Source organism: Dama dama, chromosome 19, assembly GCF_033118175.1.
Source record: "Dama dama isolate Ldn47 chromosome 19, ASM3311817v1, whole genome shotgun sequence".
Classification (NCBI taxonomy): domain Eukaryota; kingdom Metazoa; phylum Chordata; class Mammalia; order Artiodactyla; family Cervidae; genus Dama; species Dama dama.
The window spans coordinates 58,799,601-58,817,684 of record NC_083699.1 but is presented as its reverse complement, the minus strand read 5'-3'; the positions used below and the strand labels follow the sequence as shown (position 1 = coordinate 58,817,684).

Here is an 18,084-nt window from a genome sequence, read left to right as displayed (position 1 = left end):
AAATGAGGACAACCTCAGGGACCTCTGGGACAATGTAAAGTGCCCCAACATTCGAATCATAGGAGTCCCAGAAGAAGAAGACAAAAAGAAAGGCCATGAGAAGATATTCAAGGAGATAATTGCTGAAAACTTCCCCAAAATGGGGAAGGAAATAGCTACCCAAGTCCAAGAAACCCAGAGAGTCCCAAACAGGATAAACCCAAGGTGAAACACCCCAAGACAAATATTAGTCAAATTAACAAAGATCAAAAACAAAGAACAAATATTAAAGGTAGCAAGGGAGAAACAACAAATCATACACAAGGGGATTCCCATAAGGATAACAGCTGATCTTTCAATAGAAACTCTTCAGGCCAGAAGGGAATGGCAGGACATACTTAAAGTAATGAAAGAGAGTAACCTACAACCCAGATTACTGTACCCAGCAAGGATCTCATTCAGATATGAAGGAGAATTCAAAAGCTTTACAGACAAGCAAAAGCTGAGAGAATTCAACACCACCAAACCAGCTCTTCAACAAACGCTAAAAGATCTTCTCTAGACAGGAAACACAGAATGGTTGTATAAACGTGAACCCAAAACAACAAACCAAATGTCAATGGGACCATTCTTATCAATAATTACCTTAAATGTAAATGGGTTGAATGCCCCAACCAAAAGACAAAGACTGGCTGAATGGATACAAAAGAAAGACCCCTATATATGCTGTCTACAAGAGACCCACCTCAAAGCAAGGGACATATACAAACTGAAAGTGAAGGGCTGGGAAAAAAATATTTCACACAAATGGAGACTAAAAGAAAGCAGGAGTCGCAATACTCATATCAGTAAAACAGACTTTCAAATAAAGGATGTGAAAAGAGACAAAGAAGGACACTACATAATGATCAAAGGATCAATCCAAGAAGAAGATATTACAATTATAAATATATATGCACCCAACATAGGAGCACCGCAATATGTAAGGCAAATACTAACAAGAATGAAGGGAGAAATTAACAGTAACACAATAATAGTGGGAGACTTTAATACCCCACTCACAACTATGGATAGATCAACTAAACAGAAAATTAACAAGGAAACACAAACCTTAAATGACACAATGGACCAGCTAGACCTAATTGATATCTATAGGATGTTTCACCCCAAAACAATCAATTTCACCTTTTTCTCAAGTACACACGGAACCTTCTCCAGAATAGACCACATCCTGGGCCATAAATCTAGCCGTGATAAATTCAGAAAAACTGAAATCATTCCAGTCATCTTTTCTGACCACAGTGCAGTAAGATTAGATCTCAATTACAGGAAAAAAGCTATTAAAAATTCCAACATATGGAGGCTAAATAAAACGCTTCTGAATAACCAACAAATCATAGAAGAAACCAAAAAAGAAATCAAAATATGCATAGAAATGAATGAAAATGAAAACACAACAACCCAAAACTTATGGGACACTGTAAAAGCAGTGCTAAGGGGAGGGTTCATAGCAATACAGGCTTACCCCAAGAAACAAGAAAAGTCAAATAAATAACCTAATTCTACACCTAAAGCAACTAGAGAAGCAAAAATGAAGAACCCCAGGGTTAGGAGAAGGAAAGAAATCTTAAAAATTAGGGCAGAAATAAATGCAAAAGAAACAAAAGAGACCATAGCAAAAATCAACAAGCTATAAGTTGGTTTTTTGAAAAGGTAAATAAAATTGACAATCCGTTAGCCAGACTCATCAAGAAACAAAGGGAGAAGAACCAAATCAACAAAATTAGAAATGAAAATGGAGAGATCACAACAGACAAATCTGAAATACAAAAGATCATAAGAGGCTACTACCAGCAGCTCTTGCCAATAAAATGGACAACTTGGAAGAAATGGACAAATTCTTAGAAAAGTATAACTTTCCAAAGCTGAACCAGGAAGAAATAGAAGATATTAACAGACACATCACAAGCACGGAAATCGAAACTGTAATCAGAAATCTTCCAGCAAACAAAAGCCCAGGACCAGATGGCTTCACAGCTGAATTCTACCAAAACTTTAGAGAAGAGCTAACACCTATCTTACTCAAACTCTTCCAGAAAATTGCAGAAAAAGGTAAACTTCCAAACTCATTCTATGAGGCCACCATCACCCTAATTCCAAAATCAGACAAAGATGCCACAAAAAAAGAAAACTACAGGCCAATATCATGATGAACATAGATGCAAAAATCCTTAACAAAATTCTAGCAAACAGAATCCAGCAACATATTAAAAAGATCATACATCATGACCAAGTGGGCTTTATCCCAGGAATGCAAGGATTCTTTAATATCCGCAAATCAATCAATGTAATACACCACATTAACAAATTGAAAGATAAAAACCATATGATTATCTCAATAGATGCAGAGAAAGCCTCTGACAAAATTCAACACTCATTTATGATTAAAACTCTCCAGAAAGCAGGAATAGAAGGAGTATACCTCAACATAATAAAAGCTACCTATGACAAACCCACAGCAAGCATCACCCTCAATGGTGAAAAATTGAAAGCATTTCCCCTGAAATCAGGAACAAGACAAGGGTGCCCACTCTCACCACTACTATTCAACATAGTTTTGGAAGTGTTGGCCACAGCAATCAGAGCAGAAAAAAAAAATAAAAGGAATCCAGATAGGAAAAGAAGAAGTAAAACTCTCGCTGTTTGCAGACGACATGATCCTCTACATAACAAACCCTAAAGACTCTACCAGAAAATTACTACAGCTAATAAATGAATACAGTAATGTTGCAGGATATAAAATTAACACACAGAAATCCCTTGCATTCTTATACGTTAACAATGAGAAAACAGAAAGAGAAATTAAGGAAATAATACCATTCACTATTGCAACAAAAAGAATAAAATACTTAGGAGTATATCTGCCTAAAGAAATGAAAGACCTTTATATAGAAAACTATAAAACACTGATGAAAGAAATCAAAGAGGACACAAATAGATGGAGAAATATACCGTGTTCATGGATTGGAAGAATCAATACTGTGAAAATGGCTATACTACCCAAAGCAATCTATAGATTCAATGCAATCCCTATCAAGCTACCAATGGTATTTTTCACAGAACTAGAACAAATAATTTCACAATTTGTATGGAAATATAAAAAACTTCGAATAGCCAAAGCAATCTTGAGAAAGAAGAATGGAACTGGAGGAATCAACTTACCTGACTTCAGGCCCTACTACAAAGCCACAGTCATCAAGACAGTATGGTACTGGCACAAAGACAGAAATATAGATCAATGGAACAGAATAGAAAGCCCAGAGATAAATCCACAAACGTATGGGCACCTTATCTTTGACAAAGGAGACAAGAATATACAATGGAGAAAAGACAACTTCTTTAACAAGTGGTGCTGGGAAAACTGGTCAACCACTTGTAAAAGAATGAAACTAGAACACTTTCTAACACCATACACAAAAATGAACTCAAAATGGATTAAAGATCTAAACGTAAGACCAGAAACTATAAAACTCCTAGAGGAAAACATAGGCAAAACACTCTCCGACATGAATCACAGCAAGATCCTCTAGGACCCACCTCCCAGAATATTGGAAATAAAAGCAAAACTAAACAAATGGGACCTAATGAAACTTAAAAGCTTTTGCACAACAAAGGAAACTATAAGCAAGGTGAAAAGACAGCCTTCAGAATGGGAGAAAATAATAGCAAATGAAGAAACAGACAAAGGATTAATCTCAAAATATACAAGCAGCTCCTGCAGCTCAATTCCAGAAACATAAATGACCCAATCAAAAATGGGCCAAAGAACTAAACAGACATTTCTCCAAAGAAGACATACAGATGACTAACAAACACATGAAAAGATGCTCAACATCACTCATTAGCAGAGAAATGCAAATCAAAACCACAATGAGGTACCATTACACGCCAGTCAGGATAGCTGCTATCCAAAAGTCTACAAGCAATAAATGCTGGAGAGGGTGTGAAGAAAAGGGAACCCTCTTACGCTGCTGGTGGGAATGCAAACTAGTACAGCCACTATGGAGAACAGTGTGGAGATTCCTTAAAAAACTGGAAATAGAACTGCCATATGACCCAGCAATCCCACTTGTGGGCATACACACTGAGGAAGCTAGATCTGAAAGAGACATGTGCACTCCAATGTTCATTGCAGCACATAGCCAGGACATGGAAGCAACCTAGATGCCCATCAGCAGATGAATGGATAAGGAAGCTATGGTACATATACACCATGGAATATTACTCAGCCATTAAAAAGAATTCATTTGAACCAGTTCTAATGAGATGGATGAAACTGGAGCCCATTATACAGAGTGAAGTAAGCCAGAAAGATAAAGACCAATACAGTATACTAACGCATATATGTGGAATTTTAAAAGATGGTAATGATAACCCTATATGCAAAACAGAAAAAGAGACACATGTACAAATCAGACTTTGGGACTCTGTGGGAGAAGGCGAGGGTGGGATGTTCTCAGAGAATAGCATTGAAACAAGTATACTATCAAGGGTGAAACAGATCATCAGCCCAGGTTGGATGCATGAGACAAGTGCTCAGGGCTGGTGCACTGGGAAGACCCAGAGGGATCAGATGGGGAGGGAGGTCGGAGGGGGGATCAGGATGGGGAACACATGTAAATCCATGGCTGATTCATGTCAATGTATGGCAAAAACCACTACAATATTGTAAAGTTAATTAGCCTCCAACTAATAAAAATAAATGAAACAAACAACCAAAAAAGTCCCAATCCTGGTGCAGTCTTGCTATCTGCCTTCTCTATTCGTATATTTCAGAAGCAAAAGAGGGTCTCACGAACTCACTAACTATAACCACTACTCAGCCTCAGCTTCTCCACATTGCTGGACCCTAAATATTATTTAAAAATCCTACAGGTTTCCCTAATCAACTCCCTCTCTAGTTCTGTATATGACAGCTATTTCAGATCTTTGCTCTTTCCTGAAATCTTCTATTCTACCCCTCCTCTTTCAACATCTGCAAAGAAATTGGCTATCTGTACCAATGAGAAAATAAAGTAAAGACCATTATATCAACTTGTGGTATCTCACTTACAAACTGCCTTTATACACTTCTATTTATCCTTGCCTACTATTAATACAGGAAAGGATCCACCTTACTCCAATGCTCATCCATCCACCTCTCCACCAGTGGAGCCCTCTGCCTTTGGGATCTTGCCCCTCTTATGTAACTGCCCCCATCTATCTCTCTTAACACACAAATTCTGAAGAAATGGAAGGATATGATCTTTTAAAATCCTACACAGTGTTCCTATTGCCTGAGATTTACTCTTTTTTTTTTCCCCTCAGCCCTCCCTCAGACTCTTGCCTGGGAAACTCCTCATCATCCTTTGGGGCTCGTCGTTCTATTACAGCCTCCCGAAAGCCTTCACTAACCTTGCCACTTCCCAAATCTAAGGTTCTTTCATCACAGTGTTTTGCTCTATATTGAAATTGTACATTCCCTTTCCTGATATTTCTCCTTTCTCCCCCATTGAATGTAAGGTCCTACAAATCCGGTACTTAAAAGTTTTCAAACCACAGTCTCTATGCATAGAACACAATTGGTGTTTAATAAATTACTGAATAAATAAATGAACAGGGTCCTCTCATTCTCTCCTCACCATACCAGAAGAGTAACTTAACTGAAAGCCACATGCAGGACATACCATACTGTGGCCCTTTCTTTGCCATTGTCTTTGCTTCCATTTAGTCTGCTATAAAGTATGATAATGTGGTCCTTTTTAATGTGCATGCAGTTCAGTGTTAAAAAAAAAGAAAGCAAAACACACTTGCTTAGATTAGAAGCTCAGGAATCCATTGTTAACTTGGAACTTTTTGTTCTGTTATAATGCTGTGAAGAATCAGACTTCAACATTGGATTCTGAAATGGAATTTGTACTTCTCATCAACAGGAATTTAGAACTTTTTAAGTTTTAAAAGAATGTTCAGAGGCGAAAATGCATACTTGTATATTCACAGTGAGTTGCCTAAAAAATGTTTCTAGAAATGCAAAATAACTTTCTTTTTTAGTAGTCAGATTGATGGGCCTAACTATATTAGTTTCTATAGGTATGGTTTTCATTTTCATCAAAAAATGAGCTCTCAATTTTTAAAGAAATGAAAAAAGAATCAATTTGGGCTTATGATCACTTCTGATCCCTCCTATTCAATTCTGTGCTGTGTGTGCTAAGTCACTTCAGTCATGATCAACTCTGCGACACTATGGACTGGAGTCTGCCAGGCTTTTTAGAGCCCTCTTAAGCCATAAACCAGATTCCCTGGGAAAGGATTTGGAACAAAGAATATATACCTCTTTGCCTCCTCCCTACTACGTTCAAAGCAACTGAGGAAAGTGGGTTAAGTCTTTCATATAATATTAATCCCACTGCTTTGGTATGCCTGAAATCTGCTCAGAGTGATTCCCACCTTCCCCCTTCCCTTCCATTGTCATCTTTTGGAAGAAGTGAAGGAGCTGAGGTGGCTTTTAAAAGCTGGTCTTCAGGGAGATAAAGACACTGAAATTCCACTCCAATTATTTTTTATTTCTTGCCATTTCAAAACCTGAATATATGCTATATTATGAAATATTTGTGTTCTTCATTAAAAACAACCTTCTAATTAAGTGTTTTTGATTAAAACAAAATGCAGAAAAGAAGGATGTAATCAGATTACCAAATCATCTGAAAAGCTTTGTCATTTACAAAAGTTGGTAAGATGGAGGAAGATGCATGTTTCCCAGTCTGCTTTCTTGGTCTGTGGATACCTGGGATATAATTCAGTTTTTCATCTCCTGTTCCCAGAGCAGCTCACTCTGTTCAGCTCCATCTTCAGTCTGGCATATAATTACTTCTTCAGCTCCTGTGCTATTTGGTTTTAAGCACCTCTTACCCCCAAGGCCTCATCGCTCTAAGGGCTTGTTGAATTTAAACAAGCACATTTAAATCTTTGTCTTTAAATGAGTAAAATAAAAGTCTTAACACCTAACACAGAGTACTCTTCTATCCACCTACACTCTAAATGTGCCTGTTGTAATTGTCTACCAGATCATAATGAGTATCTATCCATCCTCAAAATCAGAGAAAGGAGGACTCATTCTAGAAGCAAATTTACAATAAATGGTTTTATTCTTGATTAGCTATGTGTGTTTGGGGACACAGATATTGGCACGTGCATAATTTAACTACCTAATAAATATCAGATGATCAGGGATAACTTGGAAATAAAGGTGTGAAAAAGATAGTGAAGGAAAAACAAAAGAAAAAAGCAAGACTACTAACAGCAAAAAATAAAACAAGGAAGTAAAGGAATTTTAAGCCTTACCTCTCTTCCAGCAAATTCTGCACACTTACACAACTGCTACTCATGCATGTCCATGGATATCCACACACACACACACACACACACACACACACACACGTTTTAATTATAGAAATGTCAAACTATATGCCTTCCCTGGAGACATACTGTAGGCCTGGATTCCACTACTATCACTGTTAGCAAAACATGAATATTATCTGTGATCTTAATTTAGACTTGAGTAAATGAGTGATCATGATATTTGTCTTACATTCTTAATTTACCCCAACTACTTTAAATGAATATTGAATTAGACTTTAATCCAAATACACTGTCAAAAATGCAGCAAAAAGTATTATAATTATGACTATGAATTATAAGAAAAGTTTCTTGGTGAAATATGAATAGATTTTGTAGATCTCAAATGGGAAAAAAGGGATATTTAATCTAATGAAGGAAACAAATTCTAAAAGTGGAATAGCATTCTTTCATCTATCAAGTCAATGAACATTTTAAAAATAAAAGAACAGTGCTGAAAAGTTGCATTGGAATGGAGGTGTAGATTGGTACAAGATGCTTTGAAAGTAAACTGGACACTATATATCAAGAGACTGAACAACGATTATATGCTGTGTCAGGTTAGGTCCTCTGGTGCCAAGAACCATTGGTCTTAAGAGATCTTTATAAATAGAAAAACCTGTAAGTGATAAAGGAGGAGGGGCTTAGGCAAGCAATCTGCTCAGATATTGACAAAAGTCTGACCCTTGTGAAAGGAAAGAGGGATGGAAGAGCTTCACATGGAGAGCACTTCTGAGAAAGTCTCAGCCAGATTGGTGGGGAGTCCTTGAGCAAAGTGGCTGCTTAGAAGACTCTCCTGTAGTGCAGGGATGCCTTGGTTCTAATACTACTGATATGCTCCGGGGCCAGGAGCATCACAGGAGAAGCACACCTCCCATGTGAACATCTACATGCTGTGGCGGATCTGGAAGTGTGACAGCTAGAGGTTGTCAATCATCTATGCTCTCCACAACTGCCTCTTTTGAAAGGAGATCTAAAAAGGACACCTCTATGGCCACCACATAAGGTTTTATTCCAAATCTAGGAATTTATCTCAACTAAATACTCTAAATTCTAGGAGAAAAAAGTGCTGTATGCAAAAAGAAGCTCATCATGTTCTTTTTTAAAACAATTGAAACCTGAAAACAATTTTTGTCCAAGCATAAGAATTGGGTAACTATAGTATGTGCATGGGTGCTAAGTCACTTCAGTTGTGTCAGACCCTTTGCGACCCCATGGACTGTAGCCTTCCAGGCTCCTCTATCCATGGGATACTCCAGACAAGAATACTGGAGCAGGTAGCCATTCTTTCCTCCAGGAGATCTTCCCAACCCAGGGATTGAACCCGAATCTCTTATGTCTCCTGCATTGGCAGGCGGGATTTTTACCACTAGCACCACCTAGGAAGTCAACTGTGGTATATCTACTCAATAGAATACACTACAGCTGTTAAATTAAAAAAAAAAAAAAACTTATACTTTAAGTAAATTTTAAAATTAAGAAACAATATAGTATAATCATTAAGGTTAAAATATTCTAAAGATATATATTTTTTAAGACTGGAAGAAAGTAAACCAAAATGGTAATAAGAATTGTTTTCTGAGCTTTATAAAGTTTTCCAAATTTTGCATATGACTTTTAATTGGGAGAATAAAGTATGAAAAATAAAGGAAAAAAGCTTAATATTTTTAAAAATTTAGAATGGAAAGTAAGTAAGGAAAACATGAAGATATATATATATCTAAGAAAACAAGACCAAAATAATTTGAAGAATAATATCTTTAAGATTCTGGAAAACAGCTTCATAGATCCAACATACCATAAAACAAACCTAAAGATAGGAACTGAAAACGGAAGTTTTAAAAATTTTAATTAGGGTATTGGGTACTTGAATGAAAACGAATGTTTCACACACTCTTCTATGACTATTCAGTATAGGTGTTCCACAATCACTCTAAAAAGTGTTGTCTGCATATTCCTCTGTGTGTTCATTAGCATATTCATTTTCCAGCATGTGACTGAATAATTTTTTGAGAGTCATCATTTGCTAGTCACTGTGCAAGTAAATCAAAGATCACAGTATAATGTGATAAAATGCATGCTTTATACCTATAATCTAAAAGTGTTTATAGTAAATACATATTTCAAGTATAGTGTATTTCAATTGCTTTTCAGATTCTCTTCAATATGGACGTGAGAGACAGTGTGACTATAACTTTATTAATAAATGAAGAAAATATGACTTCACCCATTCATTTCTGACTTGCTTTAAACTGTGGAAGGTATCCTAAATTGCAGTGTGTCAAAATCTCTCAGGGTAGAAACTTACTTCAATTCAGTTCAGTTCAGTTGCTCAGTTGTGTCTGATTCTTTGTGACCCTATGGACTGCAGCATGTCAGGCCTCCCTGTCCATCACCAACTCCCAGAGTTTACTCAAACTCATGTCCATTGAGTCGGTGCTGCCATCCAACCATCTCATCCTCTGTCACCCCCTTCTCTTCCTGCCTTCAATCTTTCCCAGCATCAGCGTCTTTTCAAATGAGTCAGTTCTTTGCATCAGGTGACCAAAGTATTGGAGTTTCAGCTTCAGCATCAGTCCTTCCAATGAACACCCAGGACTGATCTCCTTTAGGATGGACTGGCTGGCTCTCCTTGCAATCCAAGGGATTCTCAAGAGTCTTCTCCAACACCACAGTTCAAAAGCATCAATTCTTCTGTGCTCAGCTTTCTGTATACTCCAACTCTCACATCCATACATGACTACTGGAAAAACCATAGCTTTGGCTAGACAGACGTTTGTTGGCAAAGTAATGCATCTGCTTTTTAATATGCTGTCTAGGTTGGTCACAGCTTTTCTTCCAAGGAGCAAGCGTCTTGATTTCATGGTTGCAGTCACCATCTGCAGTGGTTTTGGAGTCCCCCCAAAATAAAGTCTGCCATTGTTTCCACTGTTTCTCCATCTATCTGCCATGAAGTGATAGGACCAGATGCCATGATCTTAGTTTTCTGAATGTTGAGTTTTAAGCCAGCTTTTTCACTCTCCACTTTCACTTTCATCAAGAGGCTCCTTAGTTCTTCTTCGCTTTCTTCCATGAATGTGGTATTGTCTGCATATCTGAGGTTATTGATATTTCTCCCGGCAATTTAGATTCTAGCTTGTGCTTCCTTGAGCCCAGCATTTCTCATGATGTACTCTGCATATAAGTTAAATAAGCTCACAAGCAAAGGTTTCATAGATTGCTCTCTTCCTCCCTAATTACACAAATGTGTTTTTCAGGTATATTTTAATGACATTTCTGATGTAATGCATACCTATCTTCTTATTCAGCCTATGCGTACTCTTTTTTCACTTAGAATTCATCCATTAATAATCTGTGATCTTAAAGTAACTAATTTAATGATTACATGAATTAAAATAATACATGACCCTTCGAAGAAGCCAATATATTTTATATTTATGTTACAAAATTGTCCTTGGGTGAATATCATTCATTCCCTGAATTTCATAACGCTTCAAGGACAAACTGTCTTCTTTGTAATTCAGTAAGTTGCTACAAGAGACTGTTGCTTCTCTACTCAACAATGAGTAAAATTCATTCAGGGAGGGATCTTAGGGGACCTATTCTTAATAAGATAGAATCCTATCCCAGTTTGCAAAATTCACTGAATTTATAACTCATTGTTACTGATCAAGGAATTAATCCAAGCTTCTCATTTGACTGATCTCATAATACTCACAGATCAAATTTGGTGCCATTAAAAAAAAACAACATAACCAGAGCAAAAACACAAAGGATGCAAATAAGTTGTAGAATAGGAAAGTAGACTTTATAATCAGGCAAACTAGAGAAAATTTGTATCAAAATTGTTTTATGCTTCTCAACAGTGCCATAGTCATCCACTATCATTAGTACCATTAATGAATGATGATGAGAGTAACAATATTCTCCTACATTTGCAGAATACTTTTACTTTGAGAAAAGACTTCTATAATACATCTTTTCATTTGATCTTCATGATGAATTTTTGAAAATGTAAGGTAAATGCTTTAAAATGTCTCATTTTATGAAGGAGGAAATTAGAATCCAAAGAAGAGAAGAGACTTGCCTGACAGCAACACTAAACTGGAGCTAGGTTATTGGCCACCTGACTCCTATTTCAGAGTTTGTTTATTAATACTTCCAAATCAAAAGAATCCATGATTTGCAATATTTTTTCAAATTTTTTATAAACTACTTAGAGCCATAAATTTCTATCAATCATATCAGTTTTAAAACAGGCAATTGGTTAGCAGGTGTGTGATAAACAATTTACAAGTAGAAAGGAAGATATGTCTCTAATTAGCAGGGCAAAAGGGAAGATAAGTCAAAGATATCTAAACCTTCTACAGCCCTTGGAATAATTAATTAGTACCTTACTTATTTTCATTCTTTGTTTCAAAATATATTCAACTTTTGAGATTTTCATCACTGTAAAATATAATGAATAACAATAAATAAATCTCTAGTTGTCTAAGTAGGTATGCTCATCTAGGTCCTCACTGTTCAACCTCCATTATATTTGCTTCTTTTTACAGAAGTTTCCAGTACTGGATTTCCTAGGACAAACACTGATATTTATCTGTTGCTACTGGTTTAACTAATTGAATATTATATTATATCTATATATATATGGAATATTACATTATATATGGCTCATTTCAAGCTGCATACACGCAGATCTGATTTTAATCAGTATACAAAAGAAACTGGAAACTAAATTAACATATTAATTGACCTAAGAAAAGGTGGCAAGAATACACAGAAGAACTGTACAAAAAAGATCTTCACGACCCAGATAATCACGAAGGTGTGATCACTCACACTAACCTAGAGCCGGACATCCTGGAACGTGAGGTCAGGAGGGCCTTAGGAAGCATCACTACGAACAAAGCTAGTGGAGGTGATGGAATTCCACTTGAGCTTTTTCCAATCCTAAAAGATTATGCTGTGAAAGTGCTGCCTCAATATGCCAGCAAATTTGGAAAACTCAGTAGTGGCCAGGACTGGAAAAGGTCAGTTTTCATTCCAATCCCAAAGAAAGGTAATGTCAAAGAATGCTCAAACTACTGCACAATTGCACTCTTCTCACTCGCTAGTAAAGTAATGGTCAAAATTCTCCAAGCCAGGCTTCAGCAATATGTGAACCATGAACTTCCAGATGTTCAAGCTGGTTTTAGAAAAGGCAGAGGAACCAGAGATCAAATTGCCAACATTCGCTGGATCATCAAAAAAGCAAGAGAGTTCCAGAAAAACATCTATTTCTGCTTTATTGACTATGTCAAAGCCTTTGACTGTGTGGATCACAATAAACTGTGGAAAATTTCAAAAGAGATTGGCACACCAGACCACCTGACCTGCCTCTTGAGAAACTTGTATGCAGGTCAGGAAGCAACAGTTAGAACTGGATATGAAACAACAGACTGGTTCCAAATAGGAAAAGGAGTACGTCAAGGCTGTATATTGTCACCCTGCTTATTTAACTTATATGCAGAGTACATCATGAGAAATGCTGGGCTCAAGGAAGCACAAGATGGAATCAAGATGGCGGGGAGAAATATCAATAACCTCAGATATGTAGATGACACCACCCTTATGGCAGAAAGCGAGGAAGAACTAAAGAGCTTCTTGATGAAAGTGAAAGAGGAGAGTGAAAAAGTTGGCTTAAAGCTCAACATTCAGAAAACTAAGATCATGGCATCTGGTCCCATCACTTCATGGCAAATAGATGGGGAAACAGTGGACACAGTGGCTAACTTTATTTTTCTGAGCTCCAAAATCACTGTGGATGGTGATTGCAGCCCCGAAATCAAAAAACGTTTGCTCTTTGGAAGGAAAGTTATGACCAAGCTAGACAGCATATTAAAAAGCAGAGACATTACTTTGCCAGAAAACATCCATCTAGTCCAGGCTATGGTTTTTCCAGTGGTCATGTATGGATGTGAAAGTTGGAGTATAAAGAAAGCTGAGCACAGAAGAATTGATGCTTTTGAACTGTGGTGTTGGAGAAGACTCTTGAGAGTCCCTTGGATTGCAAGGAGATCCAACCAGTCCATCCTAAAAGAGATCAGTCCTGGGTGTTCATTGGAAGGACTGATGTTGAAGCTAAAACTCCAATACTTTGGTCACCTGATGCAGAGAGCTGACTCATCTGAAAAGACCCTGATGCTGGGAAAGATTGAAGGCAGGAGGAGAAGGGTACGGCAGAGGATGAGATGGTTGGATGGCATCACCGACACAATGGACATAGGTTTGGGTGGACTCTGGGAGTTGGTGATGGACAGGGAGGCCTGGCGTGCTCAGTTCATGGGGTTGCAAAGAGTCGGACATGACTGAGTGACTGAACTGAACTGTACACATACAGATCTGAAAAAGCACTGAAAATAAAACTGGAATTGAAACCATAGAAGGCAGCTTTTAACTTGTGACCTCAACCTAATCAGATTAATTACATACTAAATAAAACAAAATTACCGATATTCTGTATAGAATTTAAATTAGATTAAAAATCTTATAATGTAAAATAGTCCCGGTAGCAATCCAAAATTATTAGGTATATGAAGAACCAGGAAAACTCAATCCACATGAGAAAAGATAATTAACAATCACAAACACTGAAATCAGACAGATGTTGAAATCGTCTGAGAAGATTTAAGATTAGCTATCATAAAAATGCTCCAACAAGGAATAGTCTTGAAAAAGAAAAATATAATCAACAACAAAATCACTCAATAACAAAATAAAGATGACAGAGAAAAGAAACACTGAGCTTTAAAACATGGCAGATTCAATATGAATCAACAAAAAGAAAAATAGTATAGGCTGAAGGACCTGTGAGATAAGAAAATATCTAGCACTCATGTCCTCATAGTATCAGAAATAAAGGAAAAAGAGTTTAGTGCTAAAAAAAAAATTGGAGAAACAACAACTAGTAACTTCCCAAATTTTGTTAAATACATAAATATACAAGTTCAAGAAGTATGGCAAACTTGAAACAGAATAGAAACAAACAACAATAACAGCAATAGCAATAAAAACCCATATCTGGATACATGAAAACTAAACTATGGAAACTGAAAATAAGGAAAAATATCTTAAAATCATCTAGAGAAAATTACACATTACCTATAAGAGAACAATGATCCTAATGACCGTGCGTTTCTCATCAGAAACCACAGAAGCCAGAAGGAAATGACACGCTTTTTTTTTAAAGTGCTGAGAGAATAGAACCTTCGACATAGAATTCAATATACAGTAAAAAATAGCTTTATCAAAGTGAAATAAAGACACTGTCAGGTGAAAAGAACTAGGAAAATTGGTTGCCAGAAGAATTGCTCCAAAAGAATTGCTAATACAATATTGTAACATAATTAGCCTCCAATTAAAATAAATAAATTTATATTAAAAAAAAAGAATTACTAAAGGAAATTCTCCAGACAGAAAGAAAATGATACCAGAGGAAATGTTATACATCAAGAACAAAGGAAAAGGAAAAGGAAATGATAAACATGAGTAAACAGAATGAATTGTTCTCCTCTTAAGTTCTTTAAAATATGTTTGATAGTTGAAAGAAAAAAATCTCAACATTATCTGATACAGTTTTCAATGTATGTAAAGATGTGGCTCAGACAGTAAAGAATCCATCTGCCTGTAATGCGGGAGACCTGGGTTTGATCCCTGTGTTGGGAAGATCCCTCAGAGGAGGTCATGGCAATCCACTCCAGCATTCTTGCCTGGATAATCCCCATGGATTCTAGTGGAATCCAGAGGACCCTGGCAGGCTACAGTCCATGGAATTGCAAAGAGTGGGACACAACTGAGCAACTAAGCACACATATACACAAAGATAATATATAACAACAATATTGCAAAACTTTGAGAGTAAAAGAACTTATATGGTGACTAAATTTCTACATTTTGCTTGAAGTGACAAAAACTGATTCTAAAAATGCTGTGAAAAGTTATATATACATATTATAACCTATAGGATAACCCCTAAAAATATACAAAGATAAATAGTCAAAAGCACAATAGATAAACTAAAATGAATGATAAAAAAAAGTTCACATAACCTGAAAATAAGACAAGAAATGGGAAACAGAGGAATGGAAAACAGAAGGAATAAACAGGAAACAAAAAAATGGCAGACATAAATCCAAATATACAACCAATTATAATAAATGTAGATGTAATTATTGATACAGATATTTACAATTTCCTGGAGCCATATACAGTTGATCCTCCATATCCACAGGTTCTGCATCTGTGGATTCAAACAATCACCTACACATCAAAAATATTTTTAAAAATTTCCAGAGATGATCTAAAGTATAAAAAGGGATGTACATAGATTTTATGCAAATAATAGGCCATTTTATATAAAGGATTTGAGCATCCTAGATTTTTATAACCTTGGGAGTTCTAGAACCAATTCCCCCACAGATACAAAGGGATGGCTATATGTTAAGAAAGAAGTAAACACTGTGCCATGGTATAGATTAAAGAAGGGTCCTACTTTAGATAGGATGATCTAAGAAAGTTGCTTTGAAGAAGTATCATTTAAGCTGAGATTATGGAGTCAAGAAAGATCCATCCAAGAAAAGAGTGAGTTTAAGAAGCACCAGTTCCATCACGCTTCAACAGAGCACTGAGAAAAGGTGAAAGTTGAATAGTCACAGTTCTCTTCCAAAGCAAGATAAGATTTGCAGGGCCAATTCACTGGGAAAGACTCTGATGTCAGGAAAGACTGAAGGCAAAAGGAGAAGGGGGGAAGAGAGGATGAAATGGTTAGATAGCATCACTGACTCAATGGCCATGAATTTGAGCAAACTCTGGGAGATTGTGGAGGACAGAGGAGCCTGGCATGCTATAGCCCTAGGGTCACAATGAGTCAGATATGACTTAACGACAGAACAACAACAACAACAAATGCACTCAAAAGCAAATACTGTTAGAAACCAAGCACTCCCTGAGGGAAGTATCAGAGGAATGGAAAAACTTCACTGGGTCATGTCTGGAAAAAAATCTTGTGGAGAGAGATCCCGCTCTGCCCTGGCTGATCTTGGGCAACAAGGGAAAAAAGATGCTTTCACCTGCAGCCATCACTGCTGTGAACAAAGCTCCTAAAGCACTCCGATCATGGCCATGAATAAGAAGTCTGGAACTCTGCTTCATCCCATAGAAAAATCTCCCCAAGGCAGGTGTGTTGGAGGTCAAGCATTCAGCCTCTCACCAGCACAGGGTAATCAGCCATTCCATGACTGTGGATGAATCCTGACAATTCCAACTCCAGTATCTCATGGGCAACTTCCTAAATGGCAGTAACCAGTGACAAAAAGAGCCTCCTGCTACCTACCTGTGCACACTAATGAACAGTCAGCCACACTATTCATATGCCAAGGGTTTAGGACCAATATAAACAAGATACAGTTTCCTCAGTTCTTTTCACACAGCTTTCCCAGAAATGTTTTGCTTTTTCTCTCCACATTGCTTTTCTTCATTTTTAGCTTTTGGATTGATTCACTTGTTAGCTGCACTATTGTGCTTTGGGTTTGTCCTCTGATCTTGGCTTCACTGACTTAATGACAACTACTCTCAAAGGACTTGAAAAAAATTTTTAAAAAATCACTGTTTCTTTTCATGCTGCCCAACTCAAGCAGGACAAGTCTTAATTATCTTAGCTTTTGTACTCAGCCCTGACATCATCCACAAAGATGTCTCACAGGTAACCTTTTTCTCATTGTAAGGGATGGTTGGACACTGGTAAGTCACCTTCCTCAAATAAGAAATGGTGGCTCCAGATGAAGAAAGGAAAAGAGAACTGTCACTCCATCACTCCATCTCTAACTTTGGCTTTCTATGAAGTCTGTTTTTCTGGGCAAAGTTGAACTAAAAGCTGGAAAGAGGAGAACACATTTTATTTTGTTTTGTTTGTAAATAAATGCATCTATTTCCACAAAACAAAGAGTGGAAAGTAACTCAGACAGGAATCTAGTAAGAGCGAAATGAGAAAGGGCAAATTTTGTGACATACTAAGTAGGACTATTTAAATCCCTTTTAAAGTTTGGTGCCAGGTAGTGTTGTTTTACTTTATAGGTGCACGTGAAGTACCATGTATAATGCTAAATATTTAATACTAAATGTGTTCTATTATTGCAAATAGGACCAAGGTCTCTAAATAACCAGATAAGAACATACTATACTGACAAAGAGTGCAAAAAATGCTAATAAACTCAGCTCATAGGAGGAGGAAATGATTGCTATGATCTCACTCCCTAAATATAAATCTCCAACTCAAGGCATCTCCAACTCAACTCATCACTGGGTCAACACAACAAAAGCAAGAGAGATTAAGTTAAATACTGGCCTTTTCGGTCAAACAGATAGACAAATACTCATGAGAACAGCACATGGACCAGGAAGATGATAGCAGAAAATTACCCATGCTCAGCTTCCCTTTGCGTGACTAAACCCTGTTCTATAGGTTTTCTTACAACTTTAGAGGGCAGGGTAGGTATCCTAAAAATAGACAAACAATGGACCTCTATGAGGAAGACATACTGAAATCATTAGGGTAGCTTTGTTTCCCCAAATTAACCTTTCTCTCCTTCAGGTGAGAATAGATTTAATTGGTATAATCACTTTAGGTAAGGG

At 36.9% G+C, this 18,084-nt stretch overlaps 1 protein-coding gene across 38 annotated transcripts in view; it reads right to left on the bottom strand.

Moving 5' to 3' along the window:
• Positions 1 to 18,084, bottom strand: part of ZBTB20 (zinc finger and BTB domain containing 20) — an 846,735-nt gene that overhangs the window by 641,854 nt on the left and 186,797 nt on the right. The window contains exon 6 of one of the 38 annotated variants that reach the window (XM_061167131.1): positions 15,644 to 15,694. The exons of the other annotated variants lie outside the window; for them this stretch is intronic. The gene's annotated coding sequence lies outside the window, so the exon portion shown is untranslated. The remainder of the gene's footprint in view (positions 1 to 15,643; positions 15,695 to 18,084) is intronic. 38 annotated transcript variants of the gene reach the window in all.